General features: G+C 38.8%; 1 long non-coding RNA gene across 3 annotated transcripts in view; it reads right to left on the bottom strand.

Moving 5' to 3' along the window:
* LOC125960909 (uncharacterized) overlaps positions 1–26,153 on the bottom strand; it is an 88,810-nt gene that overhangs the window by 29,505 nt on the left and 33,152 nt on the right. For 2 of the 3 annotated variants that reach the window (XR_007471072.1, XR_007471074.1), the window contains exon 2: positions 20,661–20,729. This is a non-coding gene — a long non-coding RNA (uncharacterized LOC125960909). Of the gene's footprint in view, positions 1–20,646; positions 20,730–26,153 lie in introns of all 3 variants that reach the window. The other variant, XR_007471073.1, reaches the window with a different exon arrangement.

Below are 26,153 nucleotides of genomic sequence, written 5' to 3'. Positions count from 1 at the left end.
CATTTATAAACTCAACAAATTAATAGGGTTAGTTCAGGCATTCAGGACGTAACCCACAGTTTCATTTAAGGTCAACTTCTACATAAGATTTAAAACTTAGAAAACTGTGGCCATATTTTATGGATGCTTTATTTCTTGGCCTCACATTCGCCTCATATGATGGCGGCACACCCTTTTATAGGAGACAATAGGTCATTTTTATTTCTCCACATAAAAGTCGCATGACTTTTTTTTACCATAATGCTTTATTTACACCTCCCAATTATGATACACAACACTAGAATTGTTGTATTTTATCCAAGAACGATTTGTAGCACACAGAGGTAGGAGCTGACAGTTTAACTTATTTCTTTTCCAAAACCCTCACATCACTGCTTTCTCAGTTGTAGTTCCATAAGTGTCATGTATCAGTAACTTTTTAAATATACCATATTTCTTATGATGGCCACCTTACTCTACTCCTTAAATCCCTAGTTAGGGATAGTAAAGCTGACACAAAAATTACCACCATTCACCATTGCATTATAACAAAGATAAGATACACAGCCATATTTATTTATTGATTTTGCTTTTTTTCTTAAAATTATAGGCATTGCCAGACAGGGTTTTAAACAGAAAAACATAATATGACACAAAATTCTGAGGTTTAGAAAAATACTATTCCGAGCAGAATTTCTCTTCATGTCTATTATGACATATGTGAGGGTGCTTTTCTTTCAGGATCCTGGATAGTATTTCTGTCCTAGGGCATTTATCTTGTCCACATGTTCCTAGTTTATCAAAGGAAGGATTTACGCAGCTCTGAAAGGCACCGTTAGTGCATTATTGCTTGGGTGCTTTCACATATAGCATGGAGATGGTAGCCATAAACCATGGAGGAGAGAGCAATTCTTCACAACAGTCCTTTAGGTGGGTAAAAACCACTCCTGGCCAACTCCACCCTAGATTACAGCACATGCCATGGCACAAATTCAAAAGCACAGGATCACAACTCATAAACAGTGACACACGTCCAGGGTATGCATATGCTGATTGCTCTAAGTTCCTCTGAAGGGATCTTCAGGTCCTGTCTTTCTCCCCAGTTTCACTGATGATTTCCTGAAGTTCTAAAAGACTACATATCTCCTATGTGGTTAATAATTATCCCTGATCCTTACTCCATCCTTGAGTCTCACCCTCATTCTTGACACCCACCCACTGTTCAAACACATCCTGAGGTTCCCTCCAAATGGATGCTGGTTTTGCCCAATGACTGACAACTTTTAAAAGGTGAAAGTTTAGTGGTTTGTTTTTCAGAGTATATCCAAATGTGCCCATATTAAAAATGACTGAATTAAACTATCCCTACAACTTGTCAAAATAAACATGTTCCTGGATGCAGCTGGGAATTCTAATCTTGCCTAATACTCACCGGGACCTTGTACCACGGTAACTCACCCAGATCTTTCACAAAGCTCTCCCTCTCCTCCAGAATAATTCTCACCATCCTCTATCAAAACTCACCCATCATTGGTTACATCTACTTGAGGCCCAGTGCTGTGGTGATATAAGATATGATTGGAGCTGATATGTGTGTGGTTAGTAGGGAAATGCAAAGGAGGGATCATTTTTAATCACCAACTTTGCCCTTTGCAAACATTAAATAATTTACTATACACACACATAAATGTAAGGTGTTATGGTACTCATTTTACAGATGAGAAAACTGAGGCCAGGATATTCATATTCATTCCCATATTCACTAATTTAACAAGTGAGAGAGCCAGAATTAAATGTAGTTTTGTCTGATTCTAATATCTATGTCCTTTGTACTACATTATGCTAATTAATCCATTAATCTTCTCAAAGAACATTTGCATTTTATCCAAAGCTTTAACATCTTAAAGAACATGAGTGGGCTCCATAATAAATGCAGGTTAAGAGAAAGAAATGTCTTTCCCCAGAGAACCAAGATGAACTTCCCATCAGGCCAACAGTAGGAGCAGAATATGAATGGCCCTCTATCAGCCTCATTCAGATTGCCTTCAGTGACGTTCCAACACATGTCTCTCTGGTTCATTCAAGGGTTGGAGGACAATGAGTCTAAGACTGCTGGCTGACTACCAATAAACTTTCTCTCCTTTCTAATAGAATTTTGGGTTTTTTAAAAAGCTCAGTTCATGTCTGCCCAGAGGAAGAAAAAAAAAAACAAAACAACTGTTTCTCAGGCTTCTTTGCAATGGGGCCAGAGGCCTAAGTACTGCCTGATTAGGCCTAAAAAAATGATGTCACACCTCTAGAGACCAGTTGATATGTACCCCTTGCCCCAGCATTTCCTCCTTTCTGTAGACTGGAATGTAAACCTGATGGCTGAAGTTGGGCAGCCATCTTGGGCCATTGGTTGACACTAGGAAGAGAAAGCACAAAAAAGTGCATCAACAAGTTGAGGGAGCCTGGCTTGCTCACAATTTGTAGAGCAGAGGCACCATAACTTAGACTGCCTGCATGCCTGCATACTTCCATCTCAAAGAAAAATAAACTTCTAGCTTACTTAGTTTGGATGACCTTTTTCAACAGATGAAACTAACAAAGAGGATTGATACTAAATGTTCCCCAGTCTTGTGGGCTTTGTGAAAAATGATCTAGCCTAAGAGAGAGCAATTTTGTTCAATAAACTCTATCTTTGAATATGAAGATTCCAAAAAACGTTAATGAGGAGGAAAAAATTTAAAAAATAATGAAATGAAATTACCTCATAGTGGCCTTTTTTTCCATTCTTAATGCAACCAGCATAATCTGAATACTGTTGTGTCATTCCCTATAACCAATGTATTAGCATAAATAGAACATTCAAGTGTATGTAATAATTATTCAATTATAATGATCAAAGGGAAGAGGCTGCTGAAAACCATCTCCGGTGCTGAATTCCTGCCTAAGAAAATATCATTACATTTTAAGAAAAGAGACCAATCTTGATGCCATTAACAGAAGTGTGCTATATTCAGAACTGTGTATCTACGTTCCTTAATAAGAAAGAATAAAACATCATTTTACCTTCTTAAGGGACAGAGAGAGATGGAATATTCCATCATCTCTGAGAGTTTTGTAACTATGACCACAAATCATTAACTTTAGGGGGATTTAGAAACAGATCTGGAGGCCTGACCCTAGGGTCAGAAGGTGAGATTACCTGGTTGGACCAGATTTAAAGTTCCCAAAGATGATGAAGCTGTATCTACTGTATGTCTCTGCAGTTATATTTGGAACCAAGCCCAGAAGCCATGGTTCTTCATCCTCTGGGAATATTCCTTTGCCTCAGAAAGGTGTTGATTACAAGAAACTAAGAACAATGTACATTTTTGAAACATCATGAAAGCCTCTCTTTCAGATCAAGGTCCAGACGGTACAAAATCACCTAGGAAGCAACACTCTATCACTATTCCATACACCTTCTGTTGCAGACATGTGGGGAAGCAAAGTTGTGAGCTGCTCCAGGATTTCCCTGAAGCCAAAAATCTGTGCATTTCTTCTCTGGGCAGATTTTCAGCTGCTGTAGCCCAATTTAGGGAAGGCAGCTGTTGGCACATTTGGCCACACACCTAAATGGGAGTCTCTGGCACTCTGAACTAAAAAGTGACATTGCTGAGACAGCAGGAGAGAGTACACAAAAATGGGGGCCTTGGTAAGGACTAGGAAAATCAAAGCAGTTTTTCTAGATATTTTTTTTTTGAAAACTGTTGGCTAAGCCTAAAATCAGAAACAATCTTCTGAACAAGTGCTTCAGTGCTTGCATTTTGGAAGGGCAAGCTTCTGAAAGCATGTTAAGAGGCAGAAATAGATAATTCCATTGGCTTCTCCTTAAAAAAACTTAGAAAACATTTAATTTCAAGATACCTGCCCAGAGAAAACCATAATTCAAAAAGACGCATGCACCTGAATGTTCATTGCAGCACTATTTACAATAACCAGGTCATGGAAGCAACCTAAATGCCCATCAACAGACGAATGGATGAAGAAGATGTGGTACATATATACAATAGAATATTACCCAGCCATAAAAAGGAACGAAATTAGGTCATTTGCAGAGACGTGGATGGATCTAGAGACTGCCATACAGAATGAAGTAGATCAGAAAGAAAAAAACAAATATCATATATTAATGCATATATGTGGAACCTAGAAAAATGGTACAGATGAACTGGTTTGCAGGGCAGAAATAGAAACACAGATGTAGAGAACAAATGTATGGACACCAAGGGGGGAAAGTGGTGGTGGGTGGGTGGAGGATGAATTGGGAGATTGGGATTGACATATATACACTAATATGTATAATAGATAACTAGTAAGAAACTGTTGTATAAAAAACTAAATTAAATAAAATTCAAAAATTCAAAAAAAAACAAAAAAGATACCTGGAAAACTTACCACCATTTCCAGTAGGAAGTTTTAGAGGATTGTCTGTTGAAAAGAACTGAGAGAAGATGACATTAAAAGGAATAAATAGTAAATTGGAAACCATTTACAGTCAGAAAGAAACACTAGAAAGCAGGTTTTTGGAAGAGGAGGCACAGAAGAAACAGAGAGAAAAGGAAATTACCTCCTTGACTCAGGCAATAATGAGGGTTAAAAACCTTATATAGAGAACCATGAAAATTGGTCAGGGAGAAATAATCACCAATTCATAAGCATTCTGGAAGACAGTTAAAGAGAAGATATGGAGGAAATAAATAATAGAAAACTTCACCACAATTATTCTTTAAAATTAAACAGGGAAGGAAGAAATCATTATTTAAAAGACTTTCAGAACACATATGAAATACAGATGATGTCAGACAAGTAATGTTTAAATTCTTGAATTAAAAATACAAATAATATTTTTTCAGAAGCATGAAAAAGAAGGACATGTGGTATTATGGACAATTTTTTTTTAATTCAAAAATTATTCTGTCTAAAAACAGTCTCTCTTAGGTGGATGGGGAGAAGGAGAAATATAAACCAATCCTCACATAGAACAAACTTTTAGAAATAGGTGCAAAGGCTTAGGAGAAATCTTTACCTAAATCTGTGTTATTAATTAATTAAAAAATAAAATTATTTTCAAAGCTCAAGAATTATTTCTAAAAAAAATGGTATAAAGTAAGCATGCTGGGTATTTGATGTAATAAATAAGAAAATGTTTCTAAAAGAAATTAACAATATGAAATTTAGTGTCTACAAATACAGGATCTTGTCCTTAGATCCAAAATTCAAGTGCACAGGTACAAGGGAAACATGATTTAGCATCTGAAAAAGAGGGGGAGAGGGGATAAAGAAAACTTAGAGGTTTTAATGAATAAGGGCTGTGATTCTCCTCTGCTCTGCTCTGAGCTTGATCAAACCATACCTGTAATATTGGGTTCAAATCTAGAGATGACACTTAAAGAAGATATGATGAGCAGAATAAGGTGATGGAGGCCTGGAACTTTTGTCAAATGAGGAGGTGATGAAGCAGCGTGAGGGTGATGACTGAAATGGAGAAGAAATCTATGGGAGAGAAAATGGTTATAATCAAGATCTGAAGGGTGGAAAGGTAAGGTGATTGATTGTTTCCTCACAGGATATACTTTCAATATCAGTGAGTGTACTGACCCCTGGGGTTGTAGTTTCCCCATCCCTGGGGCTGTTCAAACAGATGCTGAGAGATATTTTCAGGATATTGGAGGGGGAATTAAACATAGAGCAGATCACTGGACTACCTGGCTTTCAAGATTTCTTCCAACTCTGAGATTTTATAATTTTACAGTTGGGATGACATTAATTTATTGAGTGAATGTCTCTGCAAGATCTTCATAATGGAACTGTATTAATAGACAAAAAGTTGGTTATACACATACAAAAATAGAAGTTACCACCCTGCAGCCCATTCCTTAGGGATGGCTGCTGTGCTTCCTTTCATTTCCTAGGATTCTGTTGTAATCAAGCATTCCTCAGTGATATCTTTCTAATGGCCTTGGGGCTAATCATCAGAAAATAACATAGCAGTGTGTACAGAACTGCAGAATCAAAGGGAAGCAATTGATGAATCTTACCTAGGGGATTTAATGCCCAGCTTCTGCTTGTGAAAACACATCCTAGTGAGGTTAGCAATAAATATTGGCATAAAGCTTGTACTGAAGGAAAAGATGACTCTAAGGTCATATGGACCCAACAAAAATATTTCCAAGAATCAAAGAAACATTACAAGTGTGTCTTAAATTTACAAAACCCAAATCTAAATAGGTAAACTGACAATACAATAAATTTGAAAAGAATAAGGAGCTGTAATTATTCACTTAAAAAGTTTAACAACAAGTTCCCATTTCATCAAGGTTAAGAATGCTCCTCATCAAATATAGGGAACCTCAACTTGCAGGCTAGAGTCTATCTTGGATCTCATGTCATCTCATATGCAGAATTTTCCATCATGCCCATCTTTGGAAACTTTCAATATCACTTGATAGCCACATAATTCCAAAAATTTACAAGAATTTTTCACCACTCACAAAGATTAAATCAAAATGGATTAAAGACTTAAATGTAAGACCTGAAACCATAAAAGTCCTAGAAGAAAGCATAGGGAAAAAATCTCCTTGACATTGGTACTGGTAATGATTTTATGGATATAACAGCACAAGCAACAAAAGCAAAAATAAGTAAATGGGACTACATCCAACTAAAAAGCTTCTGTGTGGCAAAAGAAACAATCAAGAGAATGAAAATGCAACTAATGGAATGGAAGAAAACATTTGTAAGCAATTCATCTGATATATCTAAAATATATAAGAAATTCATGTAGCAAAAAAGCAAATAATCTGATTTTAAAATGGTCAAAGGACCTGAATAGACATTTTTCCTAAGATACTATTCAAGTGGCCAACAGATACATGAAAAGATGCTCAATATTACTAATCATCATGGAAATGCAAATCAAAACCATAATGAGATAACACTTTAGACCTGTTAGAATGACTATTACCAAAAAGACAAGAGACAACAAGTGCTGGGAAACATATGGAGAAAGGGAACACTTGTGTACTGTTGGTGGAAATGAAAATTGGTGTACCTACTGTGGAAAACAGTATAGAGTTTCCTCAAAAAATTAAAAATAGAACTACCATATGATCCAGAAACTCCACTTTTGGGTATATATCCAAAAGAAATGAAATCACTATCTCAAAAAGATATCTGCACTTCCATGTTTATTGCAGCACTATTTAAAATAGCCGAGACATGAAAACAACATAAGTGTCCATCAATGGATGAATGGATAAAGAAAATGGGGTGTACATACAGAATGGAATATTATTTAGCCATAAAAAGAAGGAAATTCTACCATTTGTGACAACATGGATGAAACTTGAGGAGATTATGCTAAGTGAAACATCAGACAGAGAAATCAAATACTATATAATCTCCATATATATGGAGGGGGGAAAAAAGAACTCATAAAAACAGAGAACAGATTGGTGGTTGCTAGGTGGTGGAGAGTGGGAGTGGGAGAAATGTGTGAAGATGGTCAAAGGATACAAATTTCCAGTTATAAGAGGAGTAAGTTCTGGGGATGTAATGTAATGTACAACATGGTAACCATAGTTAACAAACCTCTATTATATGTTTGAAAGTTGCTAAGAGAATAAATCTTAAAAATTCTCACCACACACACACACACACACACACACAAATTATAACTGTGTAAGGTGATGAATGTGTTAACTCACCTTATGGTGGTAAGCACTGCACAATATATGTGTATAGCAAATCAAAACCATCACATTGTACACCTTAAACCTACTCCATGTTATAGGTCAATTGTATCTCAATAAAGCTGGAAAAAATATTTTTAATTTACAAGAGAAGCTATAGTATCATGAAAGTGATCTTCTCTGTAAAATGAGAGGAAATATTTACCACTAATAAAAAAATTTTTGAAATGAATTGTGCTTAAACGATTTCAAGATTTTCTGTGCTAGGCTTTAGATAAAAATGGAAGACAGAGAGATAGATGATAGATAGATAGATAGATAGATAGATAGATAGATAGATAGATAGATAGATAAATAGATAGGTAACACATACATACATATATATAGATAGATGATAGATAGATCCTGCTTGAGTTTGTGTTCATTAATTAATATTATATAATTACATAGCAATATACACAAACTCCAGAGAGACTAGGTTCTCCTCAGTTTTCCTAGTTTTGATAACTAAGGATACAGCTAAGAAAAAATAGTAATAACATTCTCTACTTCTAAATTTATTATATATCCATTTTGGGGGGCAGGAATCTTCTAAGTACTTGTTAATTTCAGCCACAGGGTAAACAGGCCCTCTGAGCAGAGGATTTTGGGGGGACTCCTCTAGCCGAGGGTCAATCAGAGGATGTGACCTGTCCCAGAAAGGACCACCTGTGCCCAAGAAGCAATTTGGGTGTGAACAACTTTTCAGCAACCAGTCACATTAGCCCACAGACAAATAACTAGATTAACGCTAAGGATGAGCACAGGAGAGGGGAGTGACCTTGCTGTGTAAGTAAGGACCTCAGCCTCCTCTTGAAAGCAGGACACTGTGGGGCTCCTGGGCAGGAAGGCTTTCAAACAGTTGCTAATCAAGGAAAGGAGCAGATGCATAGAAAAGGGAGGAGCAGCCAAGAAACAATACTGTAACCTTGGGGCAGGGGCAGGATTTCACCTCAAGGGATACACATAACAATGTCTTTAAGCTCTTCTGAAGAACTAAAACACCCACAGAATGGAAGATGTTCCAGAGAGGAGGTCAGTTTGATAAACTTGAAGCTCATCAGGAGACCACCTGAGGCCAGATTAAAAAGTGTAGGAGGAGACCTTCAAGATGGCAGAAGAGTAAGACATGGAGATCACCTTCCTCCTCACAAATACATCAAAAATACATCTACATGAGGAACAACCCCTACAAAACACCTACTGGAAGCTGGCAGAAGACCTCAGACCTCCCAAAAGGCGAGACACTCTCCACATACCTGGGTAGGGCAAAAGAAAAAAGAATAAACAGAGGCAAAAGAATAAGGATGGGACCTGCACCAGAGGGAGGGAGCCATGAAGGAGGAAAGGTTTCCACACACTAGAAGCCCCTTAATGGGTGGAGACTGTGGATGGTGGAGGGGGGAAGCTTCAGAGCCACGGAGGAGAGCGCAACAACAGGGGTGCAGAGGGCAAAGCGGAGAGATTCCCACAGAGGATGGGTGTCAACCAGCACTCACCAGCTGAGAGGCTTGTCTGCTCACCTGCTGGGGCAGGCGGGGACTGGGAGTTGAGGCTCGGGCTTCAGTCAGATGCAGGGAGAGGACTGGGGTTGACTGCATGAAAACAGATTGAAGGGGGCTAGTGCACCACAGCTAGCCAGGAGGGAGTCCGTGAAAAAGTCTGGAGCTGCTGAAGAGGCAAGAGACTTTTTCTTGCTTCTTTGTTTCCTGGTGCGTATGGAAAGCAGATTAAGAGCGCTGATTAAAGGAGCTCCAGAGATGGGTATGAGCTGCGGCTATCAGCATGGACCCCAGAGATGGGCATGAGATGCTAAGGCCACTGCTTCAGCCACCAAGAAGCCTGTGTGAAAGCACAGGTCACTATCCACATCTCCCCTACTGGGAGCCTGTGCAGCCTGCCATTGCCAAGGTCCCATGATCCAGGGACAAATTCCCCGGAAAAACACAGGATGTGCCATGGAAATAATTACTGCAGAGAAGAAAAAAGAGAAAAGAATGAAAACAATTGAGGACAGTCTCAGAAAACTCTAGGACAACATTAAACGCACCAACATTCGAATTGTAGTGGTTCCAGAAGAAGAAGGGAAAAAGAAAGTGACTGAAAAAATATTTGAAGAGATTATAGTTGAAAATTTCCCTAATATGGGAAAGGAAATAGTTAATCAAGTCCACAAAGCACAGGGACTACCATACAAGATAAATCCAAGGAAAAGCACACCAAGACACATATAAATCAAATTAACAAAAATTAAATACAAAGAACAAATATTAAGAGCAGCAAGGGAAAAACAACAAATATAACACATAAAGGAATCCCCATAAACTTAACAGCTGATCTTTCAGCAGAAACTCTGCAAGACAGAAGGGAGTGGCAGGACATATTTAAAGTGATGAAGGAGAAAAACCTACAGCCAAGATTACTGTACCCAGCAAGGATCTCATTCAGATTTTATGGAGAAATTAAAAACTTTACAGAAAAGCAAAAGCTAAGAGAATTCAGCACCAACAAACCAGCTTTACAACAAACGCTAAAGGAACTTCTCTAGGCAGGCAACACAAGAGAAGGAAAAGACCTACAATAATAAACCCAAAACAATTTTAAAAATGGTAATAGGAACATACATATCAATAATTACCTTAAATGTAAATGGACTAAATGCTCCAACCAAGACAAAGATTGGCGGAATGGATACAAAAACAAGACTCGTATGTATATTGTCTACAAGAGACTCACTTCAGGGCTTCCCTGGTGGCGCAGTCATTGAGAGTCCGCCTGCCAATGCAGGAGACACAGGTTTGTGCCCCGGCCCGGGAAGATCCCACATGCCGTGGAGCGGCTGGGCCCATGAGCCATGGCTGCTGAGCCTACGTGTCCAGATCCTGTGCTCCGCAACAGGAGAGGCAACAACAGTGAGAGGGCTGCGTACTGCAAAAAAAAAAAAAAAAAAAAAAATAGAGACTCACTTCAGACCTAGGGACACCTACAGACTGAGAGTCAGGGGATGGAAAAAGATATTTCATGCAAATGGACATCAAAAGAAAGCTGGAGTAGCAATTCTCATATCAGACAAAATAGACTTTAAAACAAAGACTATTACAAGAGACAAAGAAGGACACTACATAATGACCAAGGGATCAATTGAAGAAGATATAACAAATGTAAATATTTATGTACCCAACATAGGAGCACCTCAATACATAAGGCAAATACTAACAGCCATAAAAGGGGAAATCGACAGTAACACATTCATAGTAGGGGACTTTAACACCCCACTTTCACCCATGGACAGATCATCCAAAATGAAAATAAATAAGGAAACACAAGCTTTAAATGATACATTAAACAAGATGGACTTAATTGATATTTATAGGACATTCCACCCAAAAACAACAGAATACACATTCTTCTCAAGTGCTCATGGAACATTCTCCAGGATAGACCATATTTTGGGTCACAAATCAAGCCTTGGTAAATTTAAGAAAATTGAAATTGTATCAAGTATCTTTTCAGACCACAATGCTATGACACTACATATCAATTACAGGAAAAAGTCTGTAAGAAATACAAACACATGGGGGCTAAACAACACAGTACTTAATAACCAAGAAATCGATGAAGAAATCAAAGAGGAAATCAAAAAATAACTAGAAACAATGAAAACATGATGACCCAAAACCTATGTGATGCAGCAAAAGCAGTTCTTAGAAGGGAAGTTTATAGCAATACAATCCTACCTTAAGAAACAAGAAACGTCTCAAATAAACAACTTAACCTTACACCTAAAGCAATTAGAGAAAGAAGAAAAAAAATCCCGAAGGTAGCAGAAGGGAGGGACTCATAAGGATCAGATCAGAAATAAATGAAAAAGAAATGAAGGAAATGAGAACAAAGATCAATAAAACCAAAAGCTGGTTCTATGAGAAGATAAACAAAATTGATAAACCATTAGCCAGACTTATCAAGAAAAAAAGGGAGAAGACTCAAATCAATAGAATTAGAAATGAAAAAGGAGAAGTAACAATGGACATGGCAGAAATACAAAGGGTCATGAGAGATTACTACAATCAACTATATGCCAATAAAAGGGACAACCTGGAAGAAATGGAAAAATTCGTAGAAATGCACAAACTTCTGAGACTGAACCAGGAAGAAATAGAAAATATGAACAGACCAATCACAAGCACTGAAATTGAAACTGTGATTAAAAATTTCCAACAAACAAAAACCCAGGAACAGATGGCTTAACAGGCAAATTCTTACAAATATATACAGAAGAGCTAAGACCTATCCTTCTCAAACTCTTCCAAAATATAACAGAGGGAGGAACACTCCCAAACTCGTTCTACAAGGCCACCATCACTCTGATACCAACACCAGAAAAAAATGTCACAAAGAAAGAAAACTACAGGCCAATATCACTGATGAACATAGATGCAAACATCCTCAACAAAATACTAGCAAACAGAATCCAACAGCACATTAAAAGGATCATACACCATGATCAAGTGGGGTTCATCTCAGGAACGCAAGGATTCTTCACTATACGCAAATCAATCAATGTGATAAACCATATTAACAAATTGAAGGAGAAAAACCATATGATCATCCAACAGATACAGAGAAACCTTTTGACTAAATTCAACACAAATTTATGATAAAAACCCTCCAGAATGTAGACATACAGGGAAATTTCCTCAACATAATAGAGGCCATATATGACAAACTCACAGCCAACATCGTCCTTAATGGTGAAAAAGTGAAACCATTTCCACTAAGCTCAAGAAGAAGACAAGGTTGCCCACTCTCACCACTATTATTCAACATAGTTTTGGAAGTTTTAGCCACAGCAATCACACAAGAAAAAGAAATAAAAGGAATCCAAATTGGAAAAGAAGAAGTAATGCTGTCACTGTTTGCAGATGACATGATACTATACATAGAGAATCCTAAAGATGCTACCAGAAAACTACTAGAGCTAATCAATGAATTTGGTAAAATAGCAGGATACCAAATTAATGCACAGAAATCTCCTGCATTCCTATACACTAATGATGAATAATCTGAAAGTGAAATTAAGAAAAAACTCCCATTTACCATTGCAACAAAAAGAATAAAATATCTAGGAATAAACCTACTTAATGAGACAAAAAACCTGTATGCAGAAAATTATAACATACTGATGAAAGGCATTAAGGATGATACAAATAGATGGAGATATATACCATGTTCTTGGATTGGAAGAATCAACAATATGAAAATGACTATACTACCCAAAGCAATCTACAGATTCAATGCAATCCCTATCAAACTACCACTGGAATTTTTCACAGAACTAGAACAAAAAATTTCAAAATTTGTATGGAAAAACAAAAGACCCCAAATAGCCTAAGCAATCTTCAGAAAGAAATACAGAGCTAGAGGAATCAGGCTCCCTGACTTCAGACTATACTACGAAGTTACAGTAAACAAGACAGTATGGTACTGGCATAGAAACAGAAATATAGATCAATGGAACAGTATAGAAAGCCCAGAGATAAACCCACACACATATGGTCACCTTATCTTTGATAAAGGAGACAAGAATATACAGTGGAGAAAAGAAAACCTCTTCAATAAGTGGTGCTTGGAAAACTAGACAGCTACATGTAAAAGAATGAAATTAGAACACTCCCTAACACCATACACAAAAGTAAACTCAAAATGGATTAAAGACCTAAATGTAAGGTCAGACACCATCAAACTCTTAGAGGAAAACATAGGCAGAACACTGTATGACATAAATCACAGCAAGATCCTTTTTGACCCACCTCCTAGAGAAATGGAAATAAAAACAAAAATAAACAAATGGGACCTAATGAAACTTAAAAGATTTTGCACAGCAAAGGAAACCATAATCAATATGAAAAGACAACCCTCAGAATGGGAGAAAGTATTGGCAAATGAAGCAACTAACACAGGATTAATCTCCAAAACATACAAGCAACTCATGCAGCTCAATATCTAAAAAACAAACAACCCAATCCAAAAATGGGCAGAAGACCTAAATAGACATTTCTCCAAAGATGATTTACAGATTGCCAACAGACATATGAAAGAATGCTCAACATCATTAGAGAAATGCAAATCAAAACTGCAATGCGATATCATCTCACACTGGTCAGAATGGCCATCATCAAAAAATATGAAAACAATAAATGCTGGAGAGGGTGTGGAGAAAAGGGAACGCTCTTACACTGTTGGTGGGAATGTAAATTGATATAGCCACTATGGAGAAAAGTATGGTGTTCCTTAAAAAACTAAAAATAGAACTACCATACAACCCCACGATCCCATTTCTGGGCATATACCCTGAGAAAAGCATAATTCAGAAAGAGTCATGTACCAAAATATTGCAGCTCCATTTACAATAGCCAGGAATGGAAGCAACCAAAATGTTCATCAACAGATGAATGGATTAAGAAGATGTGGCACATATATACAATGGAATATTACTCAGCCATTAAAAGGAATGAAACTGAGTTATTTGTAGTGAGGTGGATGGACCTACAGACTGTCATACAGAGGGAAGTAAGTCAGAAAAAGAAAAACAAATACCATAGGCTAACACATATATATGGAATCTAAAAAAAAAAAAAAAAGAAAGGAAACAATGGTCATTGTTTTGCCCCTTGCATCTAGGGGTAAGATGGGAATAAAGACACAGACCTACTGGAGAATGGACTTGAGGATATGGTGAGAGGGAAAAGTAAGTTGCGACAAAATGAGAGAGTACAATGGACATATATACACTACCAAATGTAAAGTTGATAGCTAGTGGGAAGCAGCTGCATAACATGGGGAGGTTAGCTCGGTGCTTTGTGACCACCTAGAGGGGTGAGATCTGGAGTTGGGAGGGAGGGAGATGCAAGAGAGAAGAGATATGGGAACATATGTGTATGTATGTCTGATTCACACTGTTGTTAAGCAGAAGCTAACAGACCATTGTAAAGCATTTATATTCCAATAAAGATGTTAAAAAAAATAATGAAAAGAATTGAGGACAGTCTCAGACCTCTGGGACAACATTTAACACACCAACGTTCGAATTATAGGGGTCCCAGAAGAAGAAGAGAAAAAGAAAGGGATTGAGAAAATATTTGAAAAGACTATAGTTCCAAACTTTCCTAATATGGGAAAGGAAATAGATAATCAAGTCCAGGAAGTGAAGAGAGTTCCATAAAGGATAAATCCAAAGAGAAACACTCAAAGACACATATTAATCAAAGTATCAAAAATTAAATACAAAAGACAAACATTAAAAGCAACAAGGGAAAAACAACAAATAACACACAAGGGAATTCTCATAAAGTTAAGAGCTTATCTTTCAGCAGAAAGTCTGCAAGCCAGAAGGGAGTGGCAGGACATATTGAAAGTGATGAAAGGGAAAAACCTACAACCAAGATTACTCTACCCAGCAAGAAGCTCATTCAAATTCAATGGTAAAATTTAAAACTTTAAAGACAAGCAAAAGCTAAGAGAATTCAGCACCACCAAACCAGCTTTACAACAAATGCTAAAGGAAAATCTTGAGGCAAGAAACACAAGAGAAGGAAAAGACCTACGATAACAAATGCAAAACAATTCAGAAAATGGTAATAGGAACATACATATCAATAATTACCTTAAGTGTAAATGGATTAAATTCTCCAACCAAAAGACATAGACTGGCTGAATGCATACAAAAACAAGACCCATATATATGCTGTGTAAAAGAGACCCACTTCAGACCTAGGGACATATACAGACTGAAAGTGAGGGGATGGAAAAAGATATTCCATTGAAATGGAAATCAAAAGGAAGCTGAAGTAGCAATTCTCATATCATACAAAATAGACTTTAAAATAAAGACTATTACAAGAGACAAAGAAGTACACTACATAATGATCAAGGAATCAGTCCAAGAAGAAGATATAACAATGGTAAATATTTATGCATCCAACATAGAAACACCTCAATACATAAGGCAAATGCTAACAGTCATAAAAGGGGAAATTGACAGTAACATAATCATAGTAGGGGATTTTAACACCCCACTTTCACAAATGGATGGATTATCCAAAATGAAAATAAATAAGGAAACACAAGCTTTAAATGTTACATTAAAAAAGATAGACTTAATTGATATTTATAGGGGTTCCATCCAAAAACAACAGAATACACTTTCTTCTCAATAGCTCATGGAATATTCTCCAGAATAGATCATGTCTTGGGTCATAAATCAAGGATTGGTAAATTTAAGAAAATTGGAATCATGTCAAATCTTTTGTGATCACAATGCTATGAGACTAGATATCAATTATAGGAAAAAAAACTGTAAATTATACAAACTCACAGAGGCTAAACAATACACTACTAAATAACCAAGAGATCACTGAAGAAATCAACAAGGAAATAAAAAGTACCTAGAAACAAATGAGGTAAAAACACAACCCAAAACATATGGGATGCAGCAAAAGCAGTTCTAAGAGGGAGGTTTATAGCAATATAATCCTACCTCAAGAAACAAGAAAAATCTCAAAGAAACAACAAGATCAGATCAGAAATAAAGGAAAAAGAAATTAAGGAAATAATAGCAAAGATCAATAAAACTAAAAGCTCATTCTTTGAGAAGAAAAAGAAATTGATAAACCATTAGCCAGACTCATCAAGAAAAAAAGGGAGAAGACTGTAATCAACAGAATTAGAAATGAAAAAGAAGTAAAAACTGACACTGCAGAAATACAAAGGATCATCACGATTACTAAAAGCAACTGTATGCAAATAAAATGGACAACCTGGAAGAAATGGACAAATTCTTAGAAAAGCACAACCTTCTGAGACTGAACCAGGAAGAAATAGAAAATATAAACAGACTAATCACAAGCACTGAAATTGAGACTGCAATTAAAAATCTTCCAACAAGCAAAAGCCCAGGATCAGATGGCTTCACAGACGAATTCTATCAAAATTTAGAGAAGAGCTAATACCTCTGCTTCTCAAACTCTTCCAAAATATAGCAGAGGGAGGAACACTCCCAAATTCCTTCTATGAGACCACCACCCCCTGATACCAAAACCAGACAAAGATGTCACAAAGAAAGAAAACTACAGGCCAATATCACTGATGAACATACATGCAACCATCCTCAACAAAATACTAGCAAACAGAATCCAAGAGCACATGAAAAGGAGCATACACCCAGGAATGCAAGGATTTTTCAATATATGCAAATCAGTCAATGTGATACACCATGTTAAAAAACTGAAGGATAAAATACATATGATCATCTCAATAGATGCAGAAAAAACTTTCAACAAAATTCAACACCCATTTTTTACAAAAACTCTCTAGAAAGTAGCCATAGAAGGAACTTACCTCAATGTAATAAAGGCCATATATGACAAACCCACAGCCATCATCATTCTCAATGTTGAAAGACCGAAACCATTTCCACTAAGATCAGGAACAAGACAAGGTGGCCAACTCCCACCACTATTATTCAACATAGTTTTGGAAGTTTTAGCCACAGCAATCACAGAAGAAAAAGAAATAAAAGGAATCCAAATTGGAAAAGAAGAAGTAAAGCTGTCACTGTTTGCAAATGACATGATACTATACACAGAGAATCCTAAAGACTCTACCAGTAAACTACTAGAGCTAATCAATGAATTTGGTAAGGTAGCAGGAAACAAAATGAATGTGCAGAAATCTCTTGCATTCCTATACACTACTGATGAAAAATCTGAAAGAGAAATTAAGGAAACGCTCCCATTTACCAATGCAACAAAAAGAGTAAAATACCTAGGAATAAACCTACCTAAGGAGACAAAAGACCTGTATGCTGAAAACTGTAAGACACTGATGAAAGAAATTAAAGACGATACTAACAGAAGGAGAGATATACCATGTTCTTGGACTGGAAGAATCAACATTGTGAAAATGATTATACTACCAAAAGCAATCTACACATTCAATGCAATCCCTATCAAACTACCACTGGCATTTTCCACAGAACTAGAACAAAACATTTCACAATTTGTATGGAAACACAAAAGACCCTGAATAGCCAAAGCAATCTTGAGAAAGAAATACGGAGCTGGAGGAATCAGGCTGCCTGACATCAGACTATACTACAAAGTACAGTAATCAGGACAGTATGGTACTGGCACAAAAACAGAAAGATAGATCAATGGAACAGGATAGAAAGCCCAGAGATAAACCCATGTACATATGGTCACCTTTTTTTTTTTTTTGCAGTACGTGGGCCTCTCACTGTTGTGGCCTCTCCCATTGCGGAGCACAGTCTCCAGACGCGCAGGCTCAGCGGCCATGGCTCACGGACCCAGCCGCTCCACAGCATGTGGGATCCTCCCGGACTGGGGCACAAACCCGTGTCCCCTGCATCGGTAGGCGGACTCTCAACCACTGCACCACCAGGGAAACCCTGGTCACCTTATTTTTGATAAAGGAGGCAAGAATATAAAATGGAGAAAAGATAGCCTCTTCAATAAGTGGTGCTGGGGCAACTGGACAGCTACATGTAAAAGAATGAAATTAGAACACTCCCTAACACCATACACAAAAATAAACTCAAAATGGATTAAAGATCAAAATGTAAGGCCGGACACTATAAAACTCTTAGAGGAAAGTATAGGCAGAACACTCTATGACATAAATCACAGCAAGATCCATTTTGACTCACCTCCTAGAGAAATGGAAATAAAAACAAAAATATACAAATGAGACCTAATGAAACTTAAAAGCTTTTGTACAGCAAAAGAAATCATAAACAAGACATAAAGACAACCTCAGAATGGGAGAAAATATTTGCAAATGAAACTACTGACAAAGGATTAATCTCCAAAATTTATAAGCAGCTCGATATCAAGAAAACAAACAACCCAATCCAAAAATGGGAAGAAGACCTAAATAGACATTTCTCCAAAGAAGACATACAGATTGCCAACAAACACATGAAAGGATGCTCAATATCACTAATCATTAGAGAGGTGCAAATCAAAACTACAATGAGGTATCACCTCACACCAGTCAGACTGGCCATCATCAAAAAATCTATAAACAATAAATGCTGGGGAGGGTGTGGAGAAAAGGGAAACCTCTTGCACCCATGGTGGGAATATAAATTGATACAGCCACTATGGAGAGCAGTATGGGGGTTCCTTAAAAACTAAAAATAGAACTACTATATGACCCAGCAATCCCTCTACTAGGCATATACCCTGAGAAAACCATAATTCAAAAAGAGTCGTGGACCACAATGTTCATTGCAGCTGTATTTACAATAGCCTGGACATGTAAGTAACCTAAGTGTCCATCGACAGATGAATGGATAAAGAAGATGTGGAACATATATACAATGGAATATTATTCAACCATAAAAAGAAACAAAATTGAGTTATTTGTAGTGAAGTGGATGGACTTAGAGTCTGTCATACAGAGTGAAGTAAGTCAGAAAGAGAAACACAAATACCGTATGCTAACACATATATATGGAATCTAAAAAAAAAAAAAATTGGTTATGAAGAACCTAGGGGCAGGACAGGAATAAATATGCAGACGTAGAGAATGGACTTGTGGACATGGGGAGGGGGAAGTGTAACCTGGGACGAAGTGAGAAGTGGCATGGGCTTATATCTACTACCAAACATAAAATAGATAGCTAGTGGGAAGCAGCAGCATAGCACAGGGAGATCTGCTCAGTGCTATTTGACCACCTATAGGGGTGGGATAGGGAGGTTCGGAGGGAGACACAAGAGGGAGGAGATATGGGGATATATGTATATGTGTAGCTGATTCACTTATAAAGCAGAAACTAACACACCATTGTAAAGCATTATACTCCAATAAAGATGTTTTAAAAATAATAAATAAATAAAAAGAAGTGTAGGCCCAGTGCACACCCTGATCCTTATCAGCAACCCCGCCCTTGAACCATTGCTATAAAACTCACCAAACCTTCCCAGGTTGGGACACATAGTTTCTGAGGGGCAGGAGCCCGTTGTGTCCCCCTTTGCCTGAAAAAGCAATAAAGCTATTCTTTTCTACTTCACCCAAACTCTATCCTTGAGATTTGATTCGTCACTGGTGCACAGAGGCCGAGATTTTGGCATCACTCTCTCCTTCATCTTCTGATCCAACTCCAAGAGCTAAGGAGGGAATGACTTTGATTTATGCATGAGAATGAAGTTTTAAAATAATCAGGATTGAGTCTCATTTACTTGAGGCTGCTTTGTTAACAAAAAGTATCTGAGAAATTAGGAAAGCAGACTGAGTCCATAACAATCTTTGCTATGAGGCAGAAAGGTTGGACAGTGCACAACTGGTAGCAGTTGTTTAGAAAAGCGAAACTACTTCCTGTTTATACCCCCAATGAGGTGAGACTCTTCACTAAACTTGTCACATATGATGTATATTCAGAAAATTTCCTAAACAAGTATAAGCTTTGCCTCCCCTGCTGTTTCTCAGTCTAATGCTATATGTATCTAACTACATCTCTATAAAATAACTAAAAATAACTTACATTTGTATGATGTCTTCGATATCACATGGTTCTTTCACCTTTTTTTTTTTTTTTAAATCTTACAACAGTAATTTTGGCAGTTTGAATTACACACCTAGAAAATAGTAGATCGGGGACTCATTCTCAAATCCCACAAAACTCAAATTTGGAGTTTCTGTTTACATCTCGAGCTGGTTTCCCCTCCCCAACTATCTGGTTTTGTGTTTTGGGGGTAGCTGATGAGACCCAGTGTGGTCACTTGCTGTGCATCTTCCCCCTCTCTCTTTCCTCTTCCACTGCTCCTTGGACTGTTTCCACCTCCTATTTTTCTTCCTCATCATTGCCCCTTCCCCCCCACACACACACCCGCTTCTGCTCACTTCATGTCTTATTCATCCTCATCGCAAAGAAAAGTCACTGAATCCAAATGCCATCATCAGTGGTGGGCCCTGCAGGAAACAAGCACAGAAGGAGTACTCAGCACTCAACAGAGGAAAAACTTGGTTCTAAAGGGAATAGTTCACAGCTGTTGAGAGAATCAAGATTTTGGTAGGTTGTTTCTCCCCCACTTTGGTGAGAAGGATAAGCTTGGCAAATCAAAGCTGGTATTTCTTCTTTAGTGTCTGATTTAGGAGATTATACATTAGAGGAAAGCACTTGTAAAAGCATTATAGCATTATAGAAAAATAATTGGAATGCTTCATCTTTGCATATCATAGCTTGTTAAAGTAGCTGTAGGGGCTAGCCAGATTAATTAGAAAGAAGGACTATGCAATTTCTCTAGCTCAGCACTCTGATGGTCAGAGATATTCCTGTTCATCCTAGTAAATGTTAAGGCTAAAGATAAACCAAAGGAGTGAATTGAAGGAATTAGCCTAAAAAACGTGGCAGCTTCCTACCACTTACCCTCCAAAAAATGATCTATTCAGAATATGTAAGGAAGAAGTTGGGTTATAATGTTTCCATTGTCCACAATGCTGTATCCTACATAGTCAGGCATGGAAAGTGATGGGAAATAACATTTGTTGAGTGTGCTCTCTGAGCCAGACACTGAAATGGGAGCTTTATTAACGTCACATCTTTTAATTCTCCTCAAAACCCCATGAGTTTATCTTCATTTTCAGAGAATGAACTGACACTTGGAATTCAAACTCAGATCAGTCTTATTTCATAGGGCTGCACAGTTTTTCAGTTCTACCAGGTACCATCTGGGATGAAGGTCTTTATCAGTGATAATGGCAGAGATCATGCCACATATCTGTACCATTTTCTGTCCCTGGGCATTGTCCACTTCCTTTGTAGTTAAGTTGGGGCCACTGGACTTAGTTCTGGCCAACGGGAATGTAAGTGAAAAGGATGCACCTCTCCCTGTTGGAGACAATTAGAGTGGTTGTTTCCTCCATGTTACACTTCTCTTTGGAAACCACATGGCAGCATAAGGGAAGCAGGCCCTGGATGACTGAGTTGGCAGGTGGAAGAGGAACCAGCTAACCCATTCTTTTCCACTTCACCCAAAACTCTTTCTCCGAGATTTGATTCGTTACTAGGGCACAGAGGCTGAGTTTTCAGCATAACCTTTGCCACCCTTCAGATCATACATGAGCAGCTGCCCTCAGGCCCACACTTGTGACTTCACTGCCTTTCACAGGGAAGGCTGAGCTTCTCCTCTGAATGAGCCTTCCTGTGTGTTAGGCACATTGCCACTTTACTGGCTCTACATTGGGAAGACTCTCACCTATGAAAAACAGAAAAGAAACGTATCCCAAGTTCCCTTTAACTGTAGAATTATTCCTTCCCTCCCTCCTACACCTCACAGACCAACAATCCCAGTGGAATCCCCCTGCCCCACATTGTTCTGAAATGCAGGTTCTGTGGACCTTAGGTCTTGGCTCCAAAGAGTTCAAACACTTAACTTATTTCACGGTAACAAAGGACAAGGAATGTGTCTGGGGGTGGGGGTAAATACTAAACTGAAAAGTAATAGAAGAAAAACAACATGAAGAATCTGGACTGCCTGAAGGCAGGATTAGAAAACTAGATGACTGAGCAGGAAAGAAGGCCACTGACAGCCAGGCTAACTACTTGACAACTTTGCCTCAGGCCAGCCCTTCCAGGAGACAGGGAATGTGTCTTCTTCCATTACTGTCAAACACTCAAATCACTTTTTAAGATGTCTCTCTAAAGATCACCATTTTTTGCCTCTTCATTACTTCATTTTTTGCTCACTCGTTCGGCCATGCACAATGTGAATGAAAGTACTATGGAAGATGCATTGTGTTAAGACTTCATGGTGGAGTCTGGCCTGCGCTAGCTGTTACACATAAGCCAAAGACCAGGTGCCGAGGTCTTTGGTAACAGATGACCTAGAGGACAGGGATGTGGTTTCAGTCTTAAGTGTCCATCTCTGTGTTAGAGCAGGCAGATAACTAGATATGGGCAGAGAAACATGGGCACGGGCCAAACGGCAGGAAACCATACATCTTGTAAACAACGGGGTCCTGGGGCAGACAAGGAAAAGTAGAAACCTCCAGACTGACAGGAAAGCACACACTTTGGGGGACAAGTGTCCTGGAGGCAGACAAAGAAAGGTGGGAAAAGGTTGGAATCTCTGGCACCCGAATGTAACCTTTTGCCCATTTTGCTCTCATTATGATAAAATTAGCCTTGCAGACAACAAGTTCCCATTATGCACCAACACCATGAAGCTTCTGATCAAGACTGAATAAGGACAAAAATCCCTCCTCTTCTCGGAAAGGTGGAGCTGGGATGAAAATCAGGGAATACGACCCCCAAAACTTTCCTTCCCCAGTGAATATTTTACCCACTTGTTTTCATACCCTCCATAACTGGCTTGCCAAAGAAACTCAGTGCAGCTACTCACCTCTCCCCTTGAGAGCATACTGTCACTTAATCAAAGCTTGCTTTGCTTTCTTGACTTCCCTGTCTCATCTCTGAATTCTTTCTGCAACGAGACAAGAACCTACTCTCCGGTAACACTCGTACACACACACACACACATGCACACACAACTACCATAAATAACTTCACTCCCTCCAGCACCAGAGATGCTCAGGTCTCAACAGAGAGAGGCCCAGAGAACACCAGCATATGAAGTAGGAGAAAACAGCCCATCAGGGTACACTTAGCACATAGGGGTGAGAAGGACCAAAGTAAGTACTGCAGCCTGTGTTGACTTTCAAAGCACAGTGACAGAGTCCGCCTGCCGATGCAGGGGACGCGGGTTCGTGCCCCGGTCCAGCAAGATCCCACATGCCGCAGAGCGGCTGGGCCCGTGAGCCATGGCCGCTGAGCCTGCGCATCCGGAGCCTGTGCTCTGCAACGGGAGAGGCCACAACAGTGAGAGGCCCGCGTACCGGAAAACAAACAAACAAACAAAAAACACCCAGTGACAGTGCTCATTAATAATTGATTCCCAGCTAGTGAATGCTCAGAGTAGTGGCTCCACGACTCTTGAGAACAGGATTGTTGATGAAAATCATCAATAAACAATCTATAATAGGAATAGTTTGAGCCAAGTTGAGGACTACAGCCCAGAGGACAGCCTCTCAGATAACTCTGAGGAACTGCTCCAGAGAAGCATGGTTTTCAGCATAGTCTTATATCTCATCAGAACAAAGAACATTAAACAAGTCAGGATACAGTCCTTCAAGGATTCAAAAAAAAAAAACATACATAAATAAAAAACAGATCTGCACGTTACAGCAAACAGTATAGTCTTGGCACCTGCGATGGGAGTCTTATCATTGAAGGAGTACCAGCATTAGTGTCCCAGGAAGGGAGTCATTTAATCTTTATTTAACATGGACTTCCTTTACTTCTAGTCGATGCACCCTTTTCTTTAATAATTAAAGCAGATGTACAATGCATGTTTGATAGGCCACAAAGAGGCTGTTCTAGTTAGCAACAAATTCAAGTTAACTAATGTGTAAGCCAGGATGTCTTCCCCATACATCAATATGTGAAAATGTCTTTTATCAGGATGCAGGGTAGAGGAAATGGGAAGGAACACATGCAGAGGAGCAGAAGTAGGGGGGGAAAGAGTAGAAAACTTGTCTCCACAATACAAGGAAGAATAATGTGGAACAGGCTCTCAAAATAGCTAAAAAACAAATTGCAGTGATCAGAAACAGGACAGGATGAGAAATAGTCAATTGAAAATGAATAGTGTGGATAAGTTCCAAGAGTTCAGAGGAAGAAGAAATCAGAAAAACATCACGTGGAATTATATAGGATGATTGCTGAAGGGGATGAGACCTTTTATAGAAGTGACTAAGAAGTAACACTTAAAAACAGTAGGCAAAACCAGGAAAAAGGTCAAGTGGTCTTGCCAACCCATGCAGGACTGGCCTTTCATCATTTTCTCCCCAGATCTGATCTTACATGTGCCACCAAGAACGGAAGCAGCATGAGTCTGTTTACCTTTCCTAAGGGTCAGCTGCCCTCCCAGTCACATTGCACAAGCCTCACCATGGATCCAAAATGAAATGTTTTTTTATCACTGCTTCTCAGAACTTGGTTAAATAATATTCAACTCTCAGATTCAGAGTGTAATATCTTCAGCTTTCTCCATTCCCGGAGGAGCATGTACCTTTTGGTTTTTTACTTCAACAAAACACATAAAGGTATAAATTTAATAAAAGGTCATATTTTGTAATTTGTTGATAAAAGTTCAAGAGGCAAGGGGCTTCCATGGTGGCACAGTGGTTGAGAGTCTGCCTGCCGATGCAGGGGACACGGGTTTGTGCCCTGGTCCAGGAAGATCCCACAAGCCACAGAGCAGCTGGGTCCATGAGCCATGGCCGCTGAGCCTGCGCGTCCGGAGCCTGTGCTCCGCAACAGGAGAGGCCACAACAGTGAGAGGCCCACATACCGCAAAAAAAAAAAAAAAAAAAAAAAAAAAAAAAAAGTTCAAGAGGCGAGACCTGAGAATTTCCACCATGGTAGAACCTTAGATGCCAAGCTAGCCAAGCTCCCTCAAGCACACTGACCGTGTGTTTCTAAAGCTAGTGCTTGAGGATAGAGGTGCCTGGCTCCTAATCTAGTCTCTTTGTGAACCAAAACATAGGTCCAATGTGTACCACATTTTATTATCATTCTCAGAACTTGGATCAGAGAATATCTGGGATCAGAGGTAGGAGGTCAAGGTCAGGGTTGAAGATGTAACAAATCAAGTTCCTGAAATCAGCCAATACTGAGATCTGAGACACAGATGAACTGACTCAACCAGAATAAGGATCCACAGCCAGCACTGAAATAGAAGGTGATAGAAGGGTGGGTGAGCACAACATGGCAAGTGACAGAGGTGTAATCAAGAAGATTCTCAAGAGCTCTCTCTCTCTCCTTCCTTGTAGGAAAAAGAAATTGGTAGCTTGGATAGGTTGCAACCGCCTACCTGAAAGATACATGTCAGAGGGTCATTCTGCACTGATCAGCCCAAATGTTACTCTTGAAGAATCAGCCTCATTACCATGCTGTTTTTGCCCTTATTACTGATCTAAAGGAGATCACTCTGGAGCTCTATTGAGGAAATAGCTAATTTCTCTAGGACTTTCCCTGAAACCTAGACGAAGCTGAACAAGTCCCTTCAGAAACACTGCTTACTGACTGACCCAGTTGTACAATGGCAGAAAGGGCCCAAGAGAAGGGTCTCAGCAGGAAGAAGACTCAAGAAGTGGAGCTGACCTGACCTCCTGCCTGGTTGGACACCTAACCATTGTTTCCAGAAGCTCCCAGGGTCCACAGCCAGCATCTGTCACCAGTGGGAGGTAAATCTGAGAGAAGCAGAAAGTCCATCAAGATGACAAGGACTCAAAGTGTGGAGGACTGCCTGCTTCAAAATCCACCAGGGACCC

Source organism: Orcinus orca, chromosome 13, assembly GCF_937001465.1.
Source record: "Orcinus orca chromosome 13, mOrcOrc1.1, whole genome shotgun sequence".
In the NCBI taxonomy this organism is placed as follows: domain Eukaryota; kingdom Metazoa; phylum Chordata; class Mammalia; order Artiodactyla; family Delphinidae; genus Orcinus; species Orcinus orca.
Note: the sequence above shows the minus strand (reverse complement) of the source record. Positions and strands in the feature narration are given on the sequence as shown.